Source organism: Micrasema longulum, unplaced genomic scaffold (genome assembly GCF_059751315.1).
Source record: "Micrasema longulum isolate JH-2025_06_02 unplaced genomic scaffold, ASM5975131v1 h1tg000089l, whole genome shotgun sequence".
Lineage (NCBI taxonomy): Eukaryota > Metazoa > Arthropoda > Insecta > Trichoptera > Brachycentridae > Micrasema > Micrasema longulum.
In genome coordinates, this window is record NW_028277295.1 from 289,381 (window position 1) to 316,996 (window position 27,616).

A 27,616-nucleotide genomic window follows, 5' to 3' on the forward strand; every position below is an offset into this window, starting at 1 on the left:
AAAAATGATTTTAACCACTTATTTTTTACTGACCAGTTTCAAAGCTACAATTTTTTTTTATCAAGGTACGTATACATAACTAATAATCTTTTTTATTTAAACATTGTTCACTAAATCTAAACAAATGGAACTAAAAAGTCAAGTCTTTTTTTCGTGTTGTTGTTATAAATACGTGTTTTTTATGTTATTAATCTAAACTTTAGAATTTTACTGTTATCATTTGTATTATAATGTTAACCTACGTAAAATATATGTTGTTCAGTGGAATGAGTAAAACTTTGAAACTGGTCCCTTTAAATGCCTAGACCTGTTCCTTCGTAAAAAAAAGTTTTCCAGCACTGTTTAAAAGCAGTTTTATATTAGTAGTTCAAAAACGAAAATCGGAGAATTGTTTCGCCTTGTAAGGGTATTTTCAAACGAATGTGAATATTTTTTTATTTTATTTATTCATACAAATGAATATGTATTACAAAAAATAAATAAAAACGTATCCTAAAATCTATGAGGCCAAGAGCCCCGTGTTGAGTTGTGATACAACATAATGGAAAGTGGAAACACGTACGTTATTAAATAATACCAAAAATAAAAATTATAACATAAACATATACTCAAAATATTTCTATAAACATCTAGACAACACGCTTTTTAGTATATAAATCTATGCAATATTTCGCAGCAGCTACCGGAATGGTCTTATCCCTTAGAATCCAAACTCGTACATTCTTTCTGGCAATGACTTTCGTTTTAGAGAACTTAATAAAAATCTTAATATATATCAAGACCACTTATTTATTTTGACCAATTAGCGCTTTCACCCTCTAATGGGCATCTTCAAACTGGTGAATATTATACAGTGTAAGGGTAATTTATATAAAACTAAATATCTGTTTCATTGCAATATGGCGTATTGTATCTTTTTCAACTTATTTTTAAATGTACCTACACTTAAGATAATATTTAGTTTTATATAAATTACCCTTACATTGTATAATATTCATCTGTCTGAAGATGCCCATTAGAGGGTGAAAGCGCTAATTGGTCAAAATAAATAAGTGAAAGTGTACCAATTATTTTTTAAATTAATAACTTATATGGAAATATAAGTTATTAGATCGTTACAATGGAATTCCATCACGAATTGTCAATAAATAATTTTAATGAAAGAGAAATATCATGTTTTTTTTTTACAATTTGAAATTTAAAGGTTCTATGAAACATTGTAGAGTAAAATGATTTTTTTGTACTTCTCTTCTTCTCTGGTCTCAATCCTATACTTATTAGTAGCATAAAAAAAATAATTTAATTTTAAATCCTCTCAAAAACGGCTCATTGCATTGGCCGCGCCCCTAATACGTCACGATGGAAATATAAGTTATTACATCATTACAATGGAATTCCATCAAGAATTGTCAATAAAAAAAATTAAATGAAATAAATATATCAAGACATTGAACTTGGGAATAAAAAATTGAACTTTCTCTGAGCTAAAGTCGTACTTGTTTTTGGTATTTAATAATTCAAATTACAGGAAAACCTCGTATGACCATTCTGCTGGGATCTTTTATTGTAACCGCATGGCCAGAAATGTGTCAATTTTATTTTTTTTCGTCTAATGTCTAGTATCTTCATGAATTGAAACAATGTCTCAGATGGGAAAGTGGGGGGACATCAAAGGATAGAAACATCCCTAAGTATTATTTTTTGTACATTTATTCCTCCCTCTGAAACCTCCCCGGCCCACTATACCATGGGTTGAAATAGACTGAAGGTCTTTTAGTAATATGTAGTTATATCATTCTAAATACTTAAGTAATGATAAATTGAACGTACCAAGCTCAGCACGTACAATAGGGTGGACCGATATTTTTTATTTTTCTGAATTTTGAAATGAAAGGGGTCTAAAAAGTTGCCTTTTGGATTACTCGGGATGCAAAAAATATATAAAAAAATATTTGATAATACTTTTGGCCCTCAACCACAGCTTAAAGTTTTCGAAAAAGTCAATTTTTCGCACTAAACCGGCTGTCATTTCGTATTTAAGTAAAAAAATCAATCTAATTAAATTTTATAATCTGCATTAAATCTTATTATATAGGCATCCAAGGGCGTGAGTTGCACTTTGCTTAGTAATAAATGGGTAGCATTGTTTTAATGTGCCATTGTTTTCGTCAATATTTGTCAGGCGCTCAACGGAATCAGTTCCGCGGAGTGTAAACTTTTTGCATTTCGGTAGTTTTAAAACGTGTTTGAATTTGTGATGTGATTAAGTTATATCTTTACGAACAAAAAAAATATTTTATCAATATAGATAATTAAAAAATATTCAGACAGTTATTTTTTTTATTTTTTATTTTATTTAAATCTTAAAGTAGGGCACACATATCATACATATTGTTATGTGTGTTCTAATAATAACATTGCAAATATATTTAATTTATAAATTGTTTTTCACACATGTCTTGACCATTATTTTAAATTTTGATATGTTTTTTTCTTCATAAATATTTTTTTCCATTTCGTAATACTTTTGAATTGCTTTAAATAAAATTGAATTTTGTGAATTTGCCTTTTTCCTAAATGGAAGTCTAATTTTGTTCTTTTCTCTAGTATTGTGATCGTGTTCATGCTGGTTCCGATCAACTTTTTTCCGAAATTCTTTTTTTTTATTAGAGTTTATAATTTTATAAACAAATATCATTGTATTGTAAAATAGTCTTTTTTTATATGTTATAAACTTCAAACTTCTGTTGAGGGCCAAAAGTAGTATGGAATATTTTTTTAAATAATTTTTACGATCAATGCAATAAAAAAGGCAACTTTTAAGACCCTTTTTACTTTGATATCTCAAAAAAAAGCTTCAAACATCATCGGCCCACTCTAACGTACAATGATTATAATTATGGAAAACACTAATAGTTAAGGGTAAGATTTAAAGTTTTTACACGTGCATATATTATTATGTACATATTTGTATAACCGCTAAATTTCTAAACTATGTTAATTCATTATTAATTTTACCTTAAAGACAGCAACTTTACCTTTGCCTGTAAATTTAACGTTATCGTGTTGATGAAGTAGATTGAAAGCTAACATAATATTGCCTTGTTAATCTTAACTAATCACGGTGTGTAATCTGAATCGATATTCACGACTCGCGATGAAAATCTATGACGAGAATTAGCGATTGATTCAAGTCTCAATTTATTTAAAGAACCACTTTTATCAATTTATAATAATGAAGAAGTTCAGTGCTACGGGAAATTGGATATAAAAAAGTTTTCTTACGCGCCATAAGAATTAGAGCATTATTATCAATATTTAAAGCATTAACTTTGGGGTCAAACATTTTACTAAATGTTATTAAATATTTGTAAATAACCACTTACCGACTTTTCTATGTCTACCGGTTTGAGACGTACCCGTCTCTTCGTCAGGACACAAATTAAACCAACATGCTAACCATCATGCAAAACCCTCTATACACCTTCGCCATAGTTGTTGCACAAAAATATAAACCCAACACGACATGCATTTTAATAAGCCTCCATCCCTTCTATATTTTTTCAACTATTTCTCAAACTGCATATAACATTTTCATAATTTAATTTAATTTTAAAGAGCTGAAACCTTTAAAGAAAGAAAAATCTCCCTCATGTAATTAAATGAATATGGATGATTAAACGTATTTGAAATAATTAATTTTACACAACCAATGACAAAAGTCTAATATAAATTCAGTATTTGAAAATATTTCTCATCATCATCATTCCTTTTCCGCACCTAATAGTGCATAGGGCACTGCATTGGTACACCAATTGCAGTGTATCTGGATCATTTTTGTTAGATAAAGGTATGAGGATCAGTCTTACGCTTCAGGTACCAGTCCAGGGACTATGAAATGTTCCAGTGTGAAAGCACCCTTTTTGATTAAATATTTCAAATCAACCATGTCGAGAATCGAACCCGAGACCTCTTGCATGGTAGGCAAACGCGCATCAAAAACAAACATTAAATTAATATATTATACATAAAGGCTCTTCTCCTGTATTTCTTTGGTTATAGTTCTAGATAACTATTTGTAACAATTGTTAAAAACAAAACATCTTTATTAGTGTTTTTCTTTTCTTTTTTCGTTTCTGTTCTTGAATTAATTTATTAGAACAAAATATTTGTCTTCATCATTTTTTTTACATCACATATATTTTTATTCACAAATATATACTTATAATATTAGAAATCAAACTCTGATTTGAGTCTACTGAACACTTTATTTTATTTTTACAAATTAAAAAAATACAAAAAAAAATATAATAAAATAAAATAAAATAAAATAAAATGAAATAAAATGAAATAAAATGAAATAGAATGAAATAGAATGAAATAGAATGAAATAGAATGAAATAGAATGAAATAGAATGAAATAGAATGAAATAGAATGAAATAGAATGAAATAGAATGAAATAGAATGAAATAGAATGAAATAGAATGAAATAGAATGAAATAGAATGAAATAGAATGAAATAGAATGAAATAGAATGAAATAGAATGAAATAGAATGAAATAGAATGAAATAGAATGAAATAGAATGAAATAGAATGAAATAGAATGAAATAGAATGAAATAGAATGAAATAGAATGAAATAGAATGAAATAGAATGAAATAAAATGAAATAAAATGAAATAAAATGAAATAAAATGAAATAAAATGAAATAAAATGAAATAAAATGAAATAAAATGAAATAAAATGAAATAAAATGAAATAAAATAAAATAAAATAAAATAAAAATAAAATAAATATATTTTTTACTAGGCCCCTAATATCCAAATTAATCAATCCGCGTCCGGGCGTATAACGAATACAGTTATTTGTGTGAAATAGAACTAAGACTCAGGGCGAATGCTTTCGACTCGGTGACTCGATTGACTTGAAGGTTTGATTTTATAACCGATATTGAAGTCCGAGAACTTATGCAGGAGTATCCTGTAACAAGTGTCTTGAGGATGCAGTGGTGGACCTGGCTTTAACACGTGCTGCGGTTGCCTCACGAGAACTCCAACCTGAGTCTCTTTTTCTTCTCATCTGTGGGTTTTCGCCGTCCTGAAAGGCCGTTGATGACAATTTTCGGCTGTTTTTGGCGTAACCTAGGAACGAAATAAACGTGGAAAATTTACATAATTAACGTGGTAGGAGGTGAAAGTGCTGGCTGGCGTCAGTGTCTCTTAGAGGAATCTGGTGATGTTCATATGCTCTCTTTAAGAGCAGAAGTGGAAAAGATGAAGAAACTTTCAAGTATTTTTTTACTTTGCAAACGAGAAACATGATTCATTGTCATTTTTGAGTAGCAAATTCATTTATCACCGACCATATTTGAATCGAGTCGACAGTGAAAACATCATTAAACTCGGAAAGCTGGGCTTAAATTAACAAGAAAACTAAGCCTAGAGTTTTTAGAAAATTTGAATATTTATAGCTTCATGAAGTTTGGTTTATTTTGGCTTTTGGTCCATGAATTCTGAAGTTACTTGAATAGTTTACTTCATAAAAAGGATTTATTAGTTTCTTGTTTCAAAAGGATACTTTATAATCATTCTTTAAGCCTACAAAATTACTGCGCTCGGAACCAAAATGGCCAATCTAATTTTTCGACATTTTTTTTTACATGTTCACTTGTTTATCAAAGATGTTTTTTTTTTTTTGAGAAAGGGGTATGTAAGTTAAAACATTAACAGGGCCGATGGCCTGTAGTTCATGTTAGTCCACTTTAAGACATAAGCAATATAAGCAACCCTCTGCCTCTTTCACTTCTCCCGGTTCTGCGTCGTCCTCACTAACCGTCTCCCAACAAACCCCTTAATATTATCCTACCATCTCATCGGCAGGCGTCATTAGGGCCTTGTATTCCTCCACTTTTTTTAAAAGCCAATCAACAAGCTTAAGTAAGCCTTAATAGATTGGCATGAGTAATGGTTCATCTCAAGTCTTCAAATCTACTCAAATTTATAAAAGGTACAAATATGGCATAATCTAGGCAGAAATGGCAAGTGTGACATTGCGAGTCAGGAAAAATAACACCGCTTGCTTCTTAAATGCCTGCCCTTGCTGTAGGAACACATCGACAGTACTGTTTAGTGAGATTTCGTTCACTGTTCTGAGGATCCTCGGCAGAGGAGAAAAGAATCCGATGTTAGTTTTATAATTTCCCACAGCAAAAACAGGATTGGTACGCAAGTTACGGCGAGGTACATTAAGGTTTATTTGAGCAAGGATATCATGGGCATCTATGCAGTCAGATATTAATTTGTGCTAGAATATTAAACCAGCTAAGATCTTTCGGAATTCTTAACTAAAGAAATGCAACTTTGAGCGTTTAGAGCGATAACGCCTCTTCATTTTCACTTCGTTCAAACAATCCTTTTTTCCCCACCAAAATAATATCAAGATACAATGCGATTGGTGAACCAATGCAGTGCCGCCAGTGTCCTAGGTATGGAAAGGGAATGATGATGAAGCAATGAATGATTACAACAAACGATACTTTTTTGTCGTAATCAATGTTTTTTATATTGACGAGATTTAAAAAAAAAAGAGATTTTCTGATATAAAATAAAAACGGAAATCGCTGCATTTGATTGTTTCCACCGAGATCGTACTATAATACTTAGGGCCGCATCTAACATAGGTAGGTACTTAAACAAAGATAAATATCTTACTTAGGAACTACTAGAATGATTTATTCGGGGTTAATTACATAAATCCTATGTTTTATGCTCGCGAAGTGGGGAATTAATTATTGAGGAGTTTGCCTTCATGGACGTACGTATGCCAAAGGATTGTAACGTTATTGGGTGGCGGATTATTATTGGAGTGTCTAAGGGCTAATTCCATTAATATCTTAAGCACATACAAGTCAGAAATTTTATTAATTTTATTGATTTTATTGGTTTTATTAATTTTATTAATTTTATTAGTTTTATTCATTTTATTTGTTTTGTTAATTTTATACGTTTTATTAAATTTATTCGTTTGTTTATTTAATGTTTATTTATTTAGATAATTAATTTAATTTATTTGATTTGTTTGATTTATTTAATTTATGTGATGCATTTGATTTATTTGATTTATTTGATTTATTTGATTTAATTGATTTAATTAATTTATTTGATTTATTTGATTTATTTGATTTATTTGATTTATTTGATTTATTTGATTCATTTGATTCATTTGATTTATTTGATTTATTTGATTTATTTGATTTATTTGATTTATTTAATTTATTTGATTTATTTGATTTATTTGATTTATTTGATTTATTTGATTTGTTTGATTTTTTAATATTATTTCTTTTATTTTATTTATTTTAGAGATCGCCTTTTGACCGCGTTCACTCAGCTTTTATCCTTCTTCTGCCAGTTCCATGTCTCACTTCCAAGTGTTGGGACTAAAACTCCGTAATGCACTGCCAGTTTAGCTTCGACTGACATATTTTTATTAGTAATTACTGTGCTTAGTGCGCCGTTCGTTTTGTTGCCCGCATTCACTTCAACATCTTTTTCTACTCTTCCATCTCTTGAAAGCATGCTTCCCAGATACATAAACTCTTCCTACTACTTCTTCTACAACTGAAGGTAGTTATGCATAAAGCAGTCAGCAATGGAAAAGTGAAACTGATATTATAGCATTTTTGTGAAAATAGCGAATAATCAAATTTACACAACAGATGGGATGTTTTTTACTTCAACAAATGATAAATAATGCATTCAATCGTTCCTTTTAATACAAAAACATATTTAATTTTGTATTTGACCAGTTTGAATGATTTTTGAATCTGGCTGACCACACAACATAAGAAAACAGCCAAATCCAGTACTGAATGATACCTGATTCAAATTTTGTATGTTTGAAGTGACATAATGTATTAAAACGTATTTTTTATTACATATATTTTTCAATCAATGAATTTATAAAATAAAAATATTTATGTATTCATCCACTTTAATTTATTTAAGAGAAGTAGATTAATGGAGGCATTAATCTTCCCATCAGCATATGTGCCGTAAAATCTTTCTAGTGCTATGAGTGTATTCTGCAAATGGAGAAATGCCATTTTTGTGATCAACACTATTTTCAGGTGATTTTTACAGTTTATTTGTACATATACATACATATTTGTTGATATTTATACATAAATTTTTTCACGATAAATTACCAAAATATTTTAAGGATAAAGTTGTCTTAAACAAAAATTGTCATGAATATGCTACTAGACAAAAGGATAAAATAAGACTACCATTATTGAAAAGAGCTGAGTCGCAAAATTGTTTGATGTATAAGGGTTTAAAAATGTATGATGAGATGCCTGAATGTATGAAGAATGAAAAGTGTCTGAAAGAATTTAAAAATAAATGTATAAGTTACTGTAAGGAAATGTAAATATAAATAGATTATGTAAATGTACATAAAAGTTTATATTAGTTTTAATATAAGCTAACTTAAGAAATAAAAAAATAAATAAAAAAAAAAAAAAAAAAACGACATGTCTGCTTTTAGCACAGACATAGAATCATCGAACATATAATAGACCTTACGACACCCGATAACACTAATATCTAAATTTTTCAAAATTGTAGACTGGATGCCTTTTGCATTACTACGGTCAATTGATATTGATTCACTGATCTCATGAAAAATTACAATTATTTTATTAATACAAATATTTCATATTTTACAAAATGACACAAAAACACTGACAAATTTTGTTTGTACTCAGTATATAAAGGGTCGAAATTGGTTCTTATATGGGCAAATGCTTATGAAACCGATTTGTTGCGGCAAATTTGGTTATCGAATATGTTTCCCATAAATAAAAATAATATTGAAGACATATCAAAACAGCTATAGCCTAAAAGAGAAAAATATATATATATTTAGTCTATGTTAATATAAATATATATATATATGTATTAAAATATAAAATATTTATGATTGATTAATAGCTATTCTTGATAGGTTTTCTGATTCCTTACTTCCAATGTCTGTCAACCAAATCGCATTTCTCTTTTTCAATACTGTTGGTTTATCAAATTTCCCAACACACGTCATCATCATCACTTACTAGTTTAGGTCCGTTATATAAAAATACTTTTTTGGAATACTGCTGTACGTGCTTTTGGAATCACTTAATCATTTCTTACTGTACTCCTGATTGAGTGTGCATGACTCACAATCACCTGAGTGCTCCTATTTATGTAAATATTGAGAAGGACTTTTTCATGTAGATTCGTCTCAAGTCAAAGACGTCTAAGGATTTAAAAAGGCCTTTACTCGGATGGTTGTACGGTTTTCGCAATATTATCCTTAATATTGATTTACGTCTCAAATAATGTGTAATAAACGACATGTATGTGGATAAATAAATAAATAATAAACGTACCTTAACCGAGGGATCAATTATGGTCTTGGCAGCTCCCCCCCAACAAATACAACCGTAGGCCAAAACAGAGTTGTACAAACCATCGTGTATACTTTTAGTATCTATAATGGATAATTTATTACGCAGTTTTGTAAAGTTTTCTTCTTGTTTTCAGAGAAATCTAGACTGGAATATTTGTTGGCAGACGTATTTTGGGCATGGCGGAGTAAAATCCATTTTTAATTCTGTTATTTTCAGTGTGGAAAAGCCTGTTTTTCCTAAGGTTTCTTGTTTTGATATTTAATTTTATACGGTTCAGTGGTTTGGACGTAATAAATAAAAATTTGAGGATCTTGAATTGGACTCAAATGTAGGATTTATTTCGACGATTTTGAATATAAGCCTATTCAATATACTCTCGGAAGGGTTCAATTATTTTTTTTAAGATGTTTTTATCGTAAACTTTAAACTCGGAATTAGTTATGGTCTTTTAAAAATATGACTGCCTATCAAATATTTTTGACTTGTTTAAACTAACTGAGAGATAAATGCGTTGTAGATCAGTTTATAGCAGTTCGTTGAAAATGTTAGGACTCGTCTCGCGTAATGCCGGGCTTTCGGTAATATACGAGTACTGATATTTTTTATAACTCGTTGGTGCAAAGCCGACTTGAGAGTAGCTCGATGATTTGGGGACCGTGTGAGTTGAAGTACTCTCTTATTGTGGAGAGGGTTCAAAAGATATTTCTTCGGTTTCTCTACATGAGAGAGTGCGGATATTATCCATGGCTTTATCTCACTGAGTCTCTTCAGGGTATGCATGATTACAACAGTTTGTAGACTAAAAGGAATGTTTATTTAACTACACATTTCATTTGATTGTTGGGTGGTATTTATTATTGACAACCCTGAAATTATGCGGAGCATTATCTTTTAATTATAACAAACAAAATTGTAAATTCAATATGGGATTCCCCTGAACTATTTTCTCTCTCGACTTCATGAACTCGGCAATAGTTATTCCCACGTATCTGATATATATATTCTTTACTAACTTTGTATACTATGTGGAAATCTGTTATTAGTTCTGAGTTTATACACTATATCTGTTTGTTTACTAAAAATATGTATGTAGAACTGTTGATTTCCCTAATAAAATAAAAATAAAAATAAAAATAAAATAAAATATTTAGTGTAGGGTATTGTTCCCATAGAACAAACCTTTTGAATTTTTTCAAAGATGGTGAATGGTAATTATATTTATTTATGCATGCATTTCATAATATATACAGTTTTTTGTTCACTTTGCCCAGCTGTATGATACAATACTTATGATAATTGATATGAAATTATGTACTATTATGTATGAAATAAATAATACACTGACACTACAGAACGTGCCTGTGGATACATCCATAAATAAAAAGGAAATTACATTGAACGTACTTATTGTATAAACATTTTCGTTTGTAAACTATGTATTTGTATTATTTGTTGATTAAATAAATAAATAATTGAAGTAGTTAGAGAAATACAATATATATTAATTATTATATAATGGAGTTGAAAATCTCTCGAAGGGCAAATATTTTTAATCTCTATCGGTTTTTGCAAAAAGCGCCCCGATGTATTTTCTCAAAACTTTTCTAATCAATCAAAAGTGCCAATAGACATTAGTAGAAAAGTTAAGGTGTGAACCTGCGAAGTTAAAGTTCTTTATTGCAATACATCACCTGATTGCCAATATAAAGTTTGAATTTAATAAAAAAATCACAATTCTTATATTGAAAAACACAAGTTAAAGAATTCCATAATACAAAGTTTTTTAATTTGTTGTTTTCGAAGAAAATGCTATTTTCAAAATGAAAGATAACAAAAAAGCAACCTAAAATCATATTATAAAAATATTTTCTTTGATATTAAGATGATGATTTATTGTATTGGGAATCTTGTACCATCTAGTTTTATATGTTTTAAATAACATAGGTATAATGATGATTGTGTTACTATTAATTCGTGAATTTCCATTAAAAAATATTATAATTTATTGTATCAGCATTTAATTTGTGAAATAAATGTTTTAATTTATTAAAAATAAAACACTGTATTTTTACACCACACAAGAGCTTAATTCGAGAGCTTCGTTTTTATCAGCGCATAAACTTTCAATCTCTCTTACCTGTTGTAATATTCTTCACAACCCTCGCGTTCCAGTACATCTTGCTGAGACTTTTATTTACCTTTCTGATCATGGTCTTTCGCTTTGCTCTCCTCAAGAGAAAACACTTTCCATTCCTCGATAAAGCACTTCATTTTTCAGCATTTTTTTTTGTTCAAGGTGCTAGACTTTGGAATGACCTCTTCATATAAAAAATGCACCTTCTCTGGCCACCTTCGAGAATTGCCAGAAACATAATAATATCGCCATTTTATTTTTATTTTTTATATTTCTTTTCTTTCCTTGGTTCCTCTTTCTCCCTCCTTCGAAACTCATGACCAGATTCCAAATTCCTCATCCTTCAATATTTACAACATAAAAACTGTTATTTAAGTTGATATGTGCAAGCCATATCTGTCCATTAAAAATAGCCGTTATTTTTATATAATTGGGTTTTTTTCTATGTTTGCATCCTTTTATGTATATTTCGTTTTGTAGTAAAATTGTTTGTTAATCTCTTCTTTTGACCAGTCTGTTTTTTTGTTGGCTATAAGATATTGCTTTAAGCAATAAGTCCGCTAAAGTACTTTTTTTTTTTTTTAAACCAACACAGTCATAGTCTTATAAATACATACAGAATAACAACAAATAACAAGACTAAAAACGGGTTTAATATAGAAACAAAAATATAAAAAACAAAACGTACAGTTCGCTAGGGGTGAAAGGAAGTGGAATGGGAAAATAGGGAAGGAAGAGAAGAAAGAAGAAAAAATAGTTAGTTAGTACAAAATATATAAAAAATAAAAAAAAGAATCTAAATGTACACTAAGAACATACATTCATGTAGATACACACATACATCCATATACACACACATTAACACATAAACATGCATATATATAAAAACACATACACACATGAACATATACGCATACACACGCGTACATATATATAATTAATAATAATAGAATGAATATTTAACCCTAAAAAGACTGTGGTAAATAATTCCTTTGCGCGCGGTGATGTAACATCGTGTTACCACAAGCAAAAGACGGAATATTGAAAAACTCAGACATTTGAAATAAAAACATTGAAACATACGGTTTAAAAATACCTTTTCCATAATTTATAAAAATAATCATGTAGTTTAGCCCTGTCATAGCAAAAAAAAAGTCATAAATTCGCCGCTCACAATTCACGCGTGCGTCCTCCATCAATGTTGAAAACCGACTGAATTTGTTTCACACAACACGGGCTACAGAACAGCGTCTTTGTCTTCCCTATTATATGTTCTATCTTCGTGCTCTCTCTAATACAGATGTTTTGCTGTATTTGCAGACACCATTCTTCGGGTAGCAAGGTCAAATATTTTTTGTATTAAAATCCAGCATAGTTATACAACATTTACTTTCCAAATTCGGTGTGAATGTCCTTTTGAAGATAAAAAATATACAACTGCATAATTTAAAAAAATAAGAGAGTTATATCAAGTCATGTCTCGTATGTCAACTAGTGTGACATCACAGCCACACAAGAATTAAAGAAAATAAGTCATTTTAGTTTGACTGCTAGTTTGTTCTGCTGTATGGCTCAGAAACCTGGACTTTGAAAGCACACATTATGAACTGGTTGAAGCCACTGGTTGACTTTACAGAGGAATGAATCGTATACCGTGGACAAATTTGGTTGGCAAGCTAGAGGTCCTGAGGAGAAATAATTACAACATACAGTTGTTAAAATGTTTATTATGCGAGGCGTAACTCTCAATCAATGGCAGAATAGATGGGACATGGTAAGTACGGGGAGATGGACGTGGTCTTTTTTACCTTCCATCAGACACAGGATGTGTAGTAAGTTCTTGGTGTTTGACCATCATACTGCACAAATAGTTTCGGGACATGGGGAATTTAGAGACGAGCTTCATAAACTTGGGCCTGCCCATGTCTCGAGCTGTGCTTGCGGAGATAACCATCAATTGGCTGAACACATCCTGTGGCACTGTGTGCTATTGGATGATGCCAGAGATGAGATGCTGAATGGTCTGACAAGGGTCATGCGATCTGCGTGGAATGTGGATCTGATGACCAAAAGTACGAATTTCGTACTCTTCCGCCAGTTTGTCCGGACTTAGGTATCGCGTTGGAAGCTCCTCAGATGCGCGGACGCTTAGTTGGTAAAATATGGTGGGACATGCAACTGTTCCTGTGGGATGCTCATTCAGTTGGGACTGTGCTTCCTTCCGAGCGGAACGCACATGTTCTTTTGTTTTGTCCTCCCCTTACGGGGGTGGCATTCGGATCTGCATTCGGATCTGACTCTGCCTCTGACCACCCAGGGAGTCCTTCTAGTTCTTCAAATCCGTTCTCTCATTGTAAATATCCTCTTTTACTTATGTTTGTTGTGTAAGTTATGTTTGTTGTGCTACTATAGTTTTAAGAAATTGTTTTTGTATATTTGGATATGTTTATTTATGTAAACAGTTTGGGTAAATACATATTTTTTGAAAAAAAAACGGAGGCGTTGAGGGGATCCTGAGGAGTGGGGATGACGTGTTGGCCTCTGTCCATACATCCTCCTCTCCCCTCCTTAATCTGCAGAGATTTTGTATTCCTGAGGAATATTTATAATAACTTTTCTCTATGCGCAGCTGACAGAGAGTCCACCAGGAATCTATAACAGTTGTTATAAATTTACAAAATAATTGAAAAAGCAATATAACGAGAAGATTTTAAGCCAAAGGTAGTTGATAAAATTATCAAAATACGCTGCAGTTGTGTACAAATCTAGTGTCCTATGCACCATTAGGTCTGGAAAGGGATTGATGATGATAGACTTCATAAAATTATCAAAAAATCCTATGGATATTTTCTTTTCAGCGTATCTTTTTTATTTAATGTCGGTTTGTGGTAACGCTAATGCGTTTAACCACAAACCGACTTTTTATTTCTACCGGTTTTGAGACGTTCCCGTTTCTTCATCAGGACACTTACAACACCAACATGCAAATACTAAAATACACTTCCACCTATACCGTCACCGTAGTGTACGAAAAAATACACAAATTACATGCAGAGTCAAAGGGGATGCAAACACCACCATGTTCAAACATGCACTTAAATTAGGTTAATAGTGTTTAGCGATATATTTCAAAATGCCTCGACACGGATTACACCTAGTGAGGTGTTCATATAGAAAAGAAAAAAGAAAACGTTTCATACAAAATACATAAACACTAACCCAAGCAAGTGTATTTAATGTTTGCTTGATTTTTCTTTACTTGACACCGAGCCAACACAGCAGGGCCGCGATTACAATGGAAAACAAAGGACGTCATACCTTTGCCACGACGGTATACAAATAGTCGAAGATAAATTCTCGGAGCGATTATGAAAATGCAATATCGATCCCCCACCTTCAAGTTTTGGGTAGGTACATCGATATGTAAAAGGGGAAGCGTATCCCACGGTAGGCATATTTTTTTTATTTATTTAAAACTTCAAATTGAGGGCTGTGTAAAAATAAGGTTCTCAATTTTTTTTCAAGTTTAAGGCATTTTTTATTTGAACTGAAAAATACATCATTGGAAAGATTAATTTCTTAACTATTTTTCAACATAATCACCAGATTTTTCAACGCATTTTTGTTGACATCTAATCCACTTTTGGAATCCAGCTTCAAAAAAGTCCGCCGCCAGTCCGTGGAGGAATTTAGTGACCACTACCTTTTATTTACACAACCCTCGTAGATACATTAAAAGAGTCGGATTTGTAATCGTTAGGTAGATAAATTCAGCCAAAAATTAAGCATACCGTCTTGGTAATTGTCAAAAGTCATATTAAAATCATAAAAATTATGTTCAAGCGAGAATTTTTTCCTGAAATAAAGATAAAACAATAAATTGTAGTTTATCAGTTTATGGAGTTTGTATTTTTACAATTTTTATCACAGCAGTCTGATTAAAATATAAATCAGAATCATTTAAATTTTTCATGAAATTAGGAACGCGGATTAAATTTTCGTAATCATTTGGTTGGATTCGATAATATGACGAGTCGGTAGAACATACCGAGATAGATAGAGATAGTAAAGAAGTGAAGTATACCGTCTCGCCATGTACCAATGAAGACAGCCTTTATAATCGCGGCCCTGTTCTCAAGTAAATAAATCGTAAATAAGTAAGTTAAATCGTTTTGTATAGAGCTTTTCGTATGTGAGGCCGGAACAATTTCCGTTTCTCTCGGAATAATGTCAACCTGCCAACCCTGTCTTTGCCTACGAGAACTTTCAGCTATTTAATAGCTGACTCTCTGTTTTGTCATATTTATGTGGTTGATACACGAAAAAAGCTTTCAGTGTATCCTAAATGCGTTAATGTGTTAATTAATAAATTATTTAGAGATGTAGGTACTATGATTCTTTGCTTAAGATGTTGTACAAAATACAATATTATTCTTATTATTATTACGACGGATGCTTTATGAAGCGCCATTTTCGTAATATTAATATCTCAAGGGCGCTTCACAAATTGATTCCATTGATAAATAAATTTAATTTAAACTTTTTAAATTTAAATTTAAGTAAACCAATTTCTTATTATTTATTTGTTTTTTATTGATTAATGTTATTACTAAATTTATACATGTTTTTTTTTACTGTGGCGATTCAATGTGGCGTAACCAGCATGGTTCCCCTAGATATTCCGGAGCAGAGTTGTGCAGTGACTTATACATAAGCCAAAAGAGTTTGTATTCCACCCTTTGCGGAAAACGTAGCAAATTAGCAAGCGTAGAAATTCCCGAAGAAGTAGAGTGATTATACCAGTGTTTCCCAAGGTGGGGCGTACGCCCCACCGGTGGGGCATAATGCCTCACAGGTGAGGCACCACGTTTCAGAGATGAGACACGTCGGCATTCCACATATAAAGGGGAATACTCATCGGTCATACAAAAAAAAGGGCTGATATGTAAAAAATTTAAATATACGCCAAATTGTACTTATAATAGTGACTTGCTCTTCAAAGAATTCAGAGTACTGAATATTATTCAACAGTATATATTGAGAACGGTAGTGGTTACACACATAAAGAGAGACATTTACCCAAGCGTCAACCACAACCATAATACAAGATACTCTAATAGGGATCTGATACTAAGTGAAGGGGTCAACACTGTTCTGGCATCGAGACAACACTATAACGTAGGCAAAAAGGTCCATAACCTTTTGCTAGAATCGTGGAAAGACGGGAGTGTTGTCAAGTTACGGAAGGTGTTGACCTCGCTCTTTCATGACATTGGTCGTAGGGAGTCAGAAAAATTGATGCATGCCACGGATTGGAGAACCTTACTGGATGTCAAAAATAAAAAAATAAAAATAAGGAATAATTAAAAAAAAATATATTTATAGATGACAACCATGAAGTTTCGCATAAATAAATTGTCTATGTTTTTATGAATGTATGTATGTGTATGCGCATGGGTGTATGTACGTGTGTGTGTATGTACATGTGTATATTTATATATATGTGTGTATATATGTGTATGTCTGTATGTATATGAATCAAAATGTGTATCCGAATAAGTTTATATTTTGTTTGTCTGTGCTCTTTATTAATTTGTTAACTATTATAATATATTAAAATGTAATTGCCTAGCTTGGAACGGGGTATGTACCCTTGTTAGCTGGGCAAAGTAAACATGGAACTGTATTTTGATAAAGAGTGTGAATAAATAAATAAATAAAAATAAATAGAATGAAACTCGTTACAATTTCAATAATTATCTAAAAACACAGAAACTGTGCAGGATGTAGGAATAATGGCATGGATTTGCGAAGAAACTAACACAAACTATCCTTACATTACTTTTTATGCCAGAAAATTATTATTACCCTTTTCCTCATCTTATTTGGTGGAATGTGGTTTAAGCGCCAAAAGCGATTTACTCATTAAAAAACGAAATTGATTGGATATAACTAATAGAGGCATAAAGGGGACCTAAGACTGAAATTAACTAAGCTAGATCCGGACATTAAATTTCTTTGCAGCAAGCGTAGCTAAATTTAATGATGAATTAGGCGTCAAGATATGTGTGTTTGTTCTCAATTTAAATTGTCACGCATGTTTTATTATTTATTTATTCACACTCTTTATCAAAATACAATTCCATGTTCACTTTGCCCAGCTAACAAGGGTACATACCCCGTTCCAAGCTAGGCAATTACATTTTAATATATTATAATAGTTAACAAATTAATATAGAGCACAGACAAACAAAATATAAACTTATTCGGATACACATTTTGATTCATATACATACAGACATACACATATATATACACAAAAATATATAAATATACACATATATACACATGTACAAACACACACACGTACATACACCCATGCGCATACACATACTTACATTCATAAAAACATAGACAATTTATTTATGCGAATATTATATTTATTAATAATATATTTATTTATTTTTATTACACTCATTTTTATTTTATTCTACTTAATTATATTTTCAGTCTGTGTTTTGTCCTCATTTCAGTTATAATATTTGTATAAGAATAGGTTTCATTTAATTCCATTAGGGGTTCATATGTTTACAAACATATTACAATATGATTTGAAAATTTACCCGCTGTTTGGTAAAAAAAGATGCTGGTGGGGCATCTGACCTTTGAAAAGACTACGGTAGGGCATGGCAAAAAGAAGGCTGGGAAACACTGGATTAGATTGAACCATTGAGATTCCGACAATAAGACCCGCTTATTCGCTCTTTCACACTTTTAACCCATTCATGATATACATGTTACACGCATGATTCCAATAATCTTGCATGTAACCTCGCTTATTTGAAGGATATTAACTGCATCAATTTAATAAATTCACAGTGAAAGGATCGTTAGTAGGTAGGTACTACGTTAGACAATTTCTACACCAAAGGTTAGCAACATAACTTATCTTCGATGAAAAAGGACGGCAGTTTTAGTTTATTTTATACCCACTGTGCTCCCTGGCCGAGTTGAAGGTAGGAGAAGCCGGGGTAGAATCTCATATGGACTGACCAAATAAAGGTGGCTACGGGGTTAAAATTTGATGAGTCAGTACGTCGGGCTGAGGACAGGCTGTAACAGACATGTTCACGGTGATCACGATCCTCAGCGTTGAGGGACCGACTTGGAAGAAGAAGGGCTCCCTGGACAATATGTAAAATTTAATTATGCAGTTGTCGATAATATTTTTTTATTATGTAAATCCATCGCATCGCCACATTTCATTTCAGAGATGACCATCTTTATTTTAACACGCCTAAATACGTGTATATTTTTTTGTTGTCTCTTTTCGTTACTTGTTTTTTTGTTTGTCTCCCTTAATTACTTTATTTTAAAATGCAATTTATAAAACAAAATTCAAAGTCTGAAATAATTAGGCGCATTTTAAAATATCAGCACGTTTTTACTCCAGCTTGCTTAATAGGCCAGATTTTTGTATGGGCAGCCACACGTTAGCGGTAGTTTTACCAGTTTAACTAAACTTTTGACCATTTGATCCTATTTCAGTGCCAATTATATTCGAACTTAAAAAAAGCTGCCATTTCGAACGCGGTGGCCAAAAACCCCTGATCATTAAAATCAGTTCGCGTCGTAGCATAGTGGTTGGTGCAATTGGCTAACATGCATGAGAACGTGCGACTTTAATTTTGTACGTGAACAGTTTTGTGTTTTAATTAAAATATTTTACAATGTATGAGTATGTCCAAATGCTTGCAGACAGGCTGGATTTCCTCCCTAGCGAGTTATTTATTTCAAAAGAGAAGGGAAAACATTTTTAAGAAGGGAATATGGGAGTCTAGGTATTTACAGGGCTTTTGACCTATCATTGGCTGGTTTGAGTGGCCATTTTACACACTGTAACATTACCATTCTACCCATGTTTGAACATCCACATTTCCTCAACTCTTCCATCTGTTTACTTTTGTGAAGTAAAAGAGCTGAAACCTCTATCATGTGGGTGAGATTCATCCGGATGAACCAATTCACCTACTAGAAAACGCCTTTAAACCATTTTCCCATTTTTATACTTTTTCTTCTACCAGGTAGTTAATTCAACAATGTTTGAGTATGCCCAAATGCAAAAGCAAATATGAAAATGTTCCGGATCCTAGACAGCGTCAGCATAGACTGTTTCACACTCCAATATACAGGACCAACCTGCCAATGGTTATGCCCCTTGGAAGGGCTATCTCTATGTTGAACAATATTTGTTTGGACATTGACATTTTTCACGTCTCTGAGAGAGTTTTCCGTTACAAGACTCTTACTTTTGTAACATATTATTCTCTGGATATTATGAATACTCGTAAGTTATTTTATATATACCAGGTTTTAGCTAATTATTTTAATTATTTCTATATGTATGAATCGAGATATTCCATTTTGTAATGCATACATATATATTTAAATAAAATAAAAATTGAAATCTTCCTCAGTCATTCCATCCCTAGTAAATATACTTCCCACATACACAAATTCCTCTACCTGTTTTAGTAAAACCCCATTCCCAGTAATTTTACCTTTAGTTTTACTTGCATCCTTTCAAAAAGTGCCATATTCGATTTATCGTCATTCATCAGCAACTGATATAAAAATATTCAAGTACATTTTACAGTAAAATAAATTAAAAATACAATAACTTTTGAAACCTTTAAATCTCTTTCTTGAACACAGACAATTAAATCCTTTACTAGTCACACATGGTACTCATAAAAACGTACATTCACAGTTATTCTCTGTAAGCGAATTTCTGTTTTTCCCCCAATTATATTTTCAACTCGACAACGAGGCGCCATCTCTTGAGCAATGGCGGAAATATTATACCCTTAATTGGTCGGTACTTTACGAAATCACAAACACTTTTTGGTTCCTATTTTATTACAACAACATTTTTTATAAAATATACCGGAACCTTTTTTTACACAAGGAATACAAATTTTGTACGGATTTATGAGGGAGGAAGAGAATGCACGAACTAAGGCCAACACGTCGTCTCCACCCCTCTGGATCTCCCCTCAATGCCTCTATTCTTAATTAAAATCTTTACAAAATTTATAAATAAGTGATGAAAAAAATAAGAAAACAAAGTGAACTAGTTTAACGAATTAGAAAATGTGTAAACATATTTATTAGATTAAGGAATATTTAAAAAAATCAATCATTTAAAAATAGCTTATTACTCAATTGTACAATTTTTGTTACAATATGGTATTGTAGGATGGGGTGGTGCATATGCCAAAATATTAAACCCTCTTAAAATAGTAAAAAGATTATTTATTAAAGTAATTTTAAAGAAACCCCCAAAAACTCAATACGGAAAGTCTATATAAAATATTTAAGGTTCATTTAGTTGACACTTTTTATAAAATAAATTCTATAATACAAATTTATAAAGTTGGAAAAACAAACTGAGATGAATAAATCACTCAGATACCAATGTAATATTAAAAAAATTAAATTCCATACAAGTCATGCTTTGTCAAAATAGCTTTGTCTTCAAAGGTGTAAAAAGTTATAATAATCTTCCATATGAACTAAAAACTATAAAAAAGAATATATTAATAAATAAATTTTAAGTTAATCTAAAGATTTTTTTTTAATTAGTGTGAAAACAACATTTAATTTTAATTAGTATGAATGAATTATTGTTTTATGTTTTTTTTTTATATTTCCTATGTTTTTTTTTTCTTGTACTCGTATTTAAAATTACATAAACTCTTATAAATAAACAACTAAAACAGTGTAAGTCACTCTCCAAGCACAAGAGTTAGTCTCTTTTTTTGGAGAGTTACAGTGATAACATTTACTAGATGTTTAAAATTAGATATGTTTATAATTTTACTAAATCATGTACTCTTTATGAAATTTGTGAATAAAAAATTAGAATTTAAAATATGTATATTTATGTAATATAAAAAAAAGACGGAAGAGGAAGAGGCCTATATCCAGCAGTGAATGACAGAAGTCTGAAGAATAATAATAAGCGGGAAGCAGCTACCAATACAACTGTGAAACTGAGATAAAAACACTTTTCTGAAAAAAGAGAATAATCAAATCTGGACAACAGTTGGAATAATTTTATGTAAATTTATTTCAACAGAGACAGAAAACATTTTTGAGAAGGGAATAAAGAGGTCTAGGCACTAGGGCTTATGACCTGTCATTGGCTGGTTTAAGTGACTTTACACACTGTGTAACATTCACCATTCTGCCAATGTTTAAACACCCACATTTCCTCAACTCTTCTATCTGTTGACTTTTGTGAAGTAAAAGAGCTGAAACCTTTATCATGTGGTCGAGATTCATCCGGTTGAACCAAATCAACTACTAGGCAACGCTTGAAAACAATTTTCCGATTTTCATACTTCTTCTTTTACCAGGTAGTTAATTCAACAATGTTTGAGTATGTCCAAATGCTTGCAGAATGGCTGGATTTCCTCTCTAGGGAGTTATTTATATTAAAATTTATTTCAACGGAGAGGGAAAAAGCCAATGACAGGTCATAAGCCCTGTAAATGCCTAGACTTCCATGTTCCCTTCCCAAAAATGTTTTCCCTCTCTGTTGAAATAAATTTTAATATGAAGAACTCCCTAGGGATGAAATCCAGCCAGTCTGAGAGCATTTGGACATACTCAAACATTGTTGGAATAATTTTACTCTAAAAAAAGACAAATAATATATTTTTTTTAATACAAAAAGGATTTTATTATGCGTTGTTTTAACAGTTTAAGAGTTTTAACTCTGATATATGTTGTGTCATTATGTATAAAATATATTTTTTAATATTTATATTATCGTACTTATTATTATCAATAGAATCAAGAAAGGGGTGCTGCGTTGGTTTGCACATGTAGAGCGAATAGACAGCGAAAGGACAGCTAAAAGGATTTACGATGCGAATGTGGATGGATGCAAAAAACGAAGAAAACTGAGAAAGACATGGCACGATCAAGTCCATCAAATACTTGAAGATGGACATGTCAAAAGTAGGAATAACCGGCGTGCGTGCATGAGAATATGTATGAATATATATATATATAGTTGGATAATTTATAAAGCGCCATTTTTGTGAAAATCACCTCAAGGGCGCTGTACAATTAATAAATATCCCAGTACGTCTTGCAGCTACAGAGCGCATGGACGGTTGGGATTCTAGTTCCTCGTTTTCAATTAAGATCAATCAAAAATTAAAATAGATAGGAGCTAGATTACAGGACGTCTTGCAGCTACAGAGCGCATAGACAGTTAGAAATTTAGCCCCCATTTACACATTTTAAAAATTGACAAATAAATTTAGTGTATTACAAAATAATAATATGAATAGTAAAAAGGAGTAAGATTACAACACGCCTTGCTGCTACTAAGCGCATAGACGATTGGAATTCTAGACCCCATTTACAAAATTAAGGTATTTTAAAGTTGATATATTAAAGCTAGATAACCAATCATCGTGCAGCTACAAAACGCATGGATGAGAAGAATTCCAGCAAAGTTAAAACAATTTCAATAAATTTATAAAAAATAGAGTATAGTAGTAAATTGGTCAAGTGTTCATACCACGAAGTAAGCAATAAAAAACTAAATAAATCAAACACTGTTTCAACTCCATGGGTAACAAAGGGAGATAGATGTCCGAAGAGAAGCTTTTGTAGACAGTAGGTAGATATCGTCGCCATGTGGCCCGCTGGCAAGTAGATAGTTTCTGGAAACGCACGTGTGTCCGTATTATTTCGTTTTATGAGACGCAACATTCTTGTTCAAATTCACTTCTTTACATAAATATTACACAAACGCGTGTATAAGCGGTAGTAGAGGAAGCGAGGTCTGTATGCCAAGATAGAGTGTTATGGCGTTCTATCCTCTCTGCCTACCCCTACGGGGAAACGGCGTGATGGTTTGTTGTTGTTGTTGTTGTAATATAATTAAATGCCCGATATTTTTTTTTGTTTTTTAAAAATTTATGACTTTCAATAACTGAATCCATTTTACTTCAACCGTGAATGCTGAAAAATCAGATTGTACTTTACTTTATCAGGATATATTTGCTTTCATTTATTGGTGCCGTTATAAAACCAATCTTCATCTTCATTTTTCGAACCAAGCTTCCTGGCGTCTTCGTATTTTATTAAACTTTTCAAATCAAATTTTAATAACGTTTTGGTTCAGAATTCTCAAAATCATAAAACTGCCGCTTCGAAAGTTCGTACAAGTGCGTCAATGTGAAATGTGAACTCAAATTGACCATATATATGCAAAAAAGCCAGTCTACAATTTTGAATAATGAGGTATTGATGTTATCGAGTGTAATAAGGTCAATTTTATGTTATGCTAAAAACCGGCAGACCGCTTTCATACAAAAAACTGTATTTATCACCTTCTGAAAATGGTGACGATTACAAAAACGTCATTTTTAAATTTGCTAAAAACACCCACAGCATTAGAAAAATCTTACGGTTCTTCAAAAATCATTGAAACTGGTCAAATGCGTAATAAGATTTTTGTTTGTCATATAAAAAAAAATCAAAGGTTTTCATTGTTTATCATTTGTTAAAGTCAAAAACATTCCAACTGTTGTGTGGACATGATTATTCAGTCTTTTCACAAAAGTGCTATTATCTCAGTTTCACTTTTCTATGGCTGGCTGCTTTTTGCATAACTACGTTCAATTATGGACAAACGAGCGAAACCACGTGTCAGTCAGCTGGGCAAAGTTGGAGTTATTTGTTAAGATTAATTAATAAAATATTACTTTTGAAGTAGGTTCTTTTTAATATTATGTATCTTTTTTGGGTAATACCATGTATGTTGGATTTGATCCGACGTTTCGGCTACCATTGCAGGAGCCATCTTCAGGGAAAACTGTGTGTTTTATAAAGAAATGTATGTGTTTATGTACTAGTAATTTGTACCGTGTCACAGTCAGCAGTAGGCACATTTCTAGTTTTGTAGGAATAATAAAAGAGGCAATTGAAATACACAGACATCCAGATAATATAAACAATGACGACGGGCTTAAATTAAATTCAACATGGTTCCCAGCACTACATATGACAAAAACGAATAGATATGTGCCTACTGCCGGCTGCGACACAGTACAAATTACTAGTACATTAACATAATTATTCTTTCCTACAAAACTAGAAATGTGCCTACTGCTGACTGTGACACGGTACAAATTACTAGTACATAAACACATACATTTCTTTATAAAACACACAGTTTTCCTTGAAGATGGCTCCTGCAATGGTAGCCGAAACGTCGGATCAAATCCAACATACACGGTATTACCCAAAAAAGATACATAATATTGATAACAGTGACCGTGAAAACCTTCGCACCTATTTAGGTTCTTTTTAATCGAAAATTATTTTTGAATTTTTTTTCTTTAATTTCCAAGTATCTTAGCTGTACAATTAAATGCTCTATTTTTTACGGCGCGTAAGAAAACATTTTTAATATCCAATTTCCCGTAGCTCTGAACTTAAGTTTAAACACTGTAACCTGTACATTTGTTTGTATTACAAATGGAAATAAACACGCTTTTATATTTTTTGTTTCGTAACTGATAATTTTAATATGTTTTTATACAAATTAAACAGTTATATTTGTTATTTTTTCAGAATACACACCAACAGTGGCCTGAAAGAACATTCGCTGAACCTTGAAACCTAGGTAAGAAACAACATCTAATTAAAACTTTAAATCATTTAATTATTACAAACGATTATTTTTACACAAAGCAAACAAAGTATTTAAGGACAGTTAATAAGTACTCACAATATAAAATTGCTTTTATAAAATGGATAGTGGAGGTGGGTTGCGCACGGATCGATGAGTGGATAAAGCCAAATAGGTAAAAATTGTGTACTGTTTATAAAATTTGGTCTACAGGTCTATTTAAATTGGTTATGTTTTTTATGATTATTTTAGTTTATATTGCTTATTTTGTTAATGATAATTTGGTTAATTAGATTGATTACGTTTTTTTAATTATGTTAAATTTATTAAATAATTAATTAAAGTCATTTTTTACATATTGTAAAATGTTTCCCTCGGCACGGGACACTCCAGTGGGAACATTATTCTGCATAAAAAAATACAAACATTGTAAAAGTATAAATAAAAAAAATTAAAAAAAATGTATCGTGGTTCCACAATTGCGAAATATCACGTACTATGAATACTGATAAAAATACTTGAAATGAAAAACTTAAAAACAAAAAAAAAACTTTAATCATCATTTTAAAACGAGACAGTGATACCAATCGAATGTTCTATCATGGCAAAAACACAACCGTTGCTAATGAGCCTTGACAAAGCATCAGATATGAATTTATCAACCCTCTGGTAATTAACTACAATGCGTTATTAGTATCTGCTGTACGTTCAGTAATCTACCCTTCGTACAGTGGTACATAATATATATCGATCCGGTATCTACATGTAGATGTAGATAGCCGCATATCAAATCTGGTATCCATGACGTTAACTTTGAATGTACGTTTACTTAACTGATCGTGCGTCGTTTAGAACAGTGTTCCTCAACCCCTTTAAGCCTGCGGACTGGTGACAATAGGAGAATTGTTGGTTTTTAATATTATATATTAACAAATGACGTGTTTTATAGCACAGGAATTTAAAAATGGGTGACAAGTTTTCGTGGGTGTGATGCGGTCCGCGAACCGGAGGTTAGGAGACTCTGGCTTAAAATTTAGTTTTCCAATATTAATTTACAATTATATATATTCTATGTAACTAAAATGATCCGGATATGTATACATCAGGGGCGTGCGGTGGGGTTTTAGATTAGGAAAGCAAAAGGTGTTTAAGTAATTGGAACATAATAATATATACTGACTGAAATTAAAGACTAATATGATTAGAAATAATAGCAATAATTTCACATATCTAGTAATAAATTGAAATAACATTTTTAATTTTTTTAATTTTTTATTTTTTCATACATATATTATTTACATAGAAATATTATTACAAAAATACACTTCAGAAAAATACATCATAAAATTAAGCTATAACATACATTGGAAAAAAATGCCCACCAACCAACTTCACTATATATACTATAATAAATAACTGCGAGTATTTTGTGGCGTTATATTTTATTTTACTGAAATTCAGTGAAACCAAATTGATATTATATCTTGTTAAAAAACTTGACTTTTCAACGAAAAAGAATTGGTCATTATTTGAACCCGAAAAATCTTAATATGTAGTAGATTATAAACTTTTTTCTTTAAACAAATCAAAATTATATTGAAATAATGTTTGAATTAAATTCTAAATTTTAATTTGTATCACAAATATGCATGTCTCTGTGCTAGCCTCGTTTTACAATGTGGTATTTCTAACACACGATTCCTTCTTTGACTTGATCTTTTTGAATTACTTGTAAATACACTTTGGTTCTTACATATATATTTCAAACATTGAAAACAATATATGTCTTTTTTCCAAAAGTTTAGCTTCTTGGAACATTTGGAAAGAGAGAAAAGTGCGATTTTTGTGAAGCGTTATTTTTAAGATAAAATTTTGTCTTTTATACACGTATCTTGTCATACACGACCTTCAGTTCTGTCTGCTTTTGACATGACAAGACTTGAGATTCTGGTTTAACTGATCATGTCTCGTCTTTCTTAGTCACTTTAACGTTCATTATCATCACAAATGCCTGTTTTACCATTGTTTCGTCGTCCATTTGTTCTACGTGACCAAACCATCTCAGAGACCCTTTCTTAATCTGCACAATTATACCTGCCTCAGATTTACACTTTCGCCCAATTTCGTCTATGAGATCGCATTTTGACCGTATTCACTCTGTTTTCATCCTTCCTCTGCTAGTTCTATGTTTCACTTCCATACATAAGTGCTGGGACTAAAATTCAGCCAGTTTAGCTTCGATTGACATATTAAAGATTATTAAAGAGAGTCAATTTTTAAAACACAGTTTGAAAACGTGCCGTATCAAT

At 31.4% G+C, this 27,616-nt stretch overlaps 1 protein-coding gene across 1 annotated transcript in view; it reads left to right on the forward strand.

The window, feature by feature from the left end:
* Positions 1-27,616, forward strand: part of LOC148284787 (FMRFamide receptor-like) — a 589,885-nt gene that overhangs the window by 149,256 nt on the left and 413,013 nt on the right. The window contains exon 3 of the mRNA XM_088234890.1: positions 25,250-25,301. The gene's annotated coding sequence lies outside the window, so the exon portion shown is untranslated. The remainder of the gene's footprint in view (positions 1-25,249; positions 25,302-27,616) is intronic.